This window comes from Podarcis bocagei (genome assembly GCF_964188305.1).
Source record: "Podarcis bocagei genome assembly, chromosome: 4".
Taxonomy (NCBI): Eukaryota; Metazoa; Chordata; class Lepidosauria; order Squamata; family Lacertidae; genus Podarcis; species Podarcis bocagei.
In genome coordinates this window covers 36,228,270-36,230,378 of record NC_138128.1, presented here as the reverse complement: position 1 = coordinate 36,230,378, position 2,109 = coordinate 36,228,270, and the positions used below count along the sequence as shown (strand labels likewise).

The following is a 2,109-nucleotide window of genomic DNA, read 5'->3' as shown; positions in this document are numbered from 1 at the left end:
AGAAGATATGTTTAATTCCTCTTAAGTTGGGCAACTCCCCATTCAGCCATTCCCCACCCCCACCTGAAGTTTTAGACTTGTGTTTCTATCACACATCACAAATGTGTGTTCTGCCAGTGGTGGTTCTTCAGTAACATTCAAAACTACTCTCAATATGGAAAATTCATTTGAATGTCATTGGAGAACTTCAATTGGCTCTGGCCATCATGGCCAATGGCCAGGGATGGTGAGAGTTGATGTCCCACAATGTACTGTGATTACTGATTCCTGCATTTGAAGAAATTTCTTGCCACACAGCTTTCAGACACACAAACATGGAAATAACTGGATGCATCTCTAGGGCTTACATCCAAGCAACATTAGGCCCGTTCCAGGTAAAAATAAATGCAGTTCACTAAATTCCATTTTATGTTCAATAATATATTATATCTCTTTTGGTTTAGTGGAACACTTAGTGGTGTGGGTTTCATCAAATGTCTCAATTAAGCAAGGCTACTTGAAACTTTTTTCAGCCAAATCCATTAAAGCAAAGATAGGAAATCTGAAAGCTGTATTGGACAGCTCAGTTAGGTCTTCAGCCAGCTCTGTTTTCTATTATCATAACTGGCCTCGTGGTCACTGCCTTCTTAGTGGTCAGACGAGGAGGCAAGATGATTCCGCCGGTGGATGTTTCCCCTCTGAACAAGTTTGGCAGGCATTCAGTGCTCATGGGGATAGTCCATGGAAAGAAAAGATATGGCCATTTGAAGCCTAATGCTGAGGAGGAAAGTAGAATAGCAGCAGAGGAGAAAAAGAAGTGTGAGGAAATGGAACGAATTGCAAGAGCACTGGCAGAAGCTAACAAAGATTCAATGCTGAAATAAACCTGCTTGATCGTTTTTACCTTTTAATAGCCAATGTATGAAATTTTGAAGTAGTGTCAAACACAAACTTATTTACCTCAATAGACAGTTGCTGGGGGGAGGGGAAAAAATAACTGGCCTGACAAAAACCCTGACTTCAAAACAGAATAATTTCTGAATCCCGAATCGAAAGAGAAATGAGGCTGTATTTCTTCCCCCTCTCTTAGTGTTCCTATCCAAAATGTTTCCAAAAGGAGAATTGGATTTATCTGATGGTGTTTCCCATCAGAAATGAGCAGCCACATTATTGGAAAAATCCACATGGATTTGGCCTTGTGTCCAGAGGCTCCCTTGTGCCCTTTGTCATCCTTCCCCTCTAACTGCTGGAGGGGAACAGCGAACTTGACTGTTACATCACACCCAGTTTGTGAGCGGCACATGGAGTATTTTGTTTATTTATTTCACAAATATGGCTGGACACTATGAGTGGCAAGGTGAAAATTGTTTAAGGGGCAAAAATGAAGAAGCCTGCCCTATGAAGAAAAGAAAGCTACATTAAGTTTCTTTCGTTGTTTAATTGCTCATGCAGTAACAGCTTGCACAATGATTTCTTCCATGTCAAACTAAGCAAATTAGTAACTAGAGCCTTGTTTTACTCACTAACAAACGTTCAGGTTACCCAGAAATTTTAAAAGCAACAACTGATAACCTTCCCTTTTTTTGTTTTCTTTCCATAGAGAAACAGAGTCTCTGTGGATCTAATTAACTGTGTAGCTTAAGAAGTGCAAGCCTTTCTGTAATCCCTGATTTGTTGACATATTGCTTCAGATTTGAAATAATCAGCCCAGATCATATCATTTTTCAGAGATTCATGAACTCAGTCTGGTGATGGTAGCTGCTTGATTTGCCTTTGGGGACTCTGGGATCATTGCCCTAACCCCTTTTATTGTTGCTTGATGTGCAATCATAAACAACTGACTTCAATGTGTGTACACTGAAATGCCCTGTCCAAGCAGTACAATTAAGGGTTTTTATTTTTTATTTATTTTATTTATGGGACATCTAAGCTTTCACATTGTTCCCCATTACGACATGTGGGCTTGTGGGAATGAGCATGTTAGCGATGCCCTTGGTTGCCATTCAGTTATCTTCCACAGGTCAGCCCTAGGGGTCTGGAAACCCTAACTGAGACCAGGGCATTAAGGAAGGGGGTTCAATTCACCGCTCCCCCTATTGCCCCCAGTCTGTCCTCAGCTAGGGATGAGCA

The 2,109-nt window shown here is 41.1% G+C and overlaps 1 pseudogene across 1 annotated transcript; it reads left to right on the top strand.

The window, feature by feature from the left end:
* Window positions 1-564: 564 nt before the first annotated feature.
* Window positions 565-869, top strand: LOC308585481 (ATP synthase subunit e, mitochondrial pseudogene; annotated as a pseudogene). Its single transcript has one exon. The product of its transcript is annotated as an ATP synthase subunit e, mitochondrial pseudogene (transcript).
* Window positions 870-2,109: the final 1,240 nt, after the last annotated feature.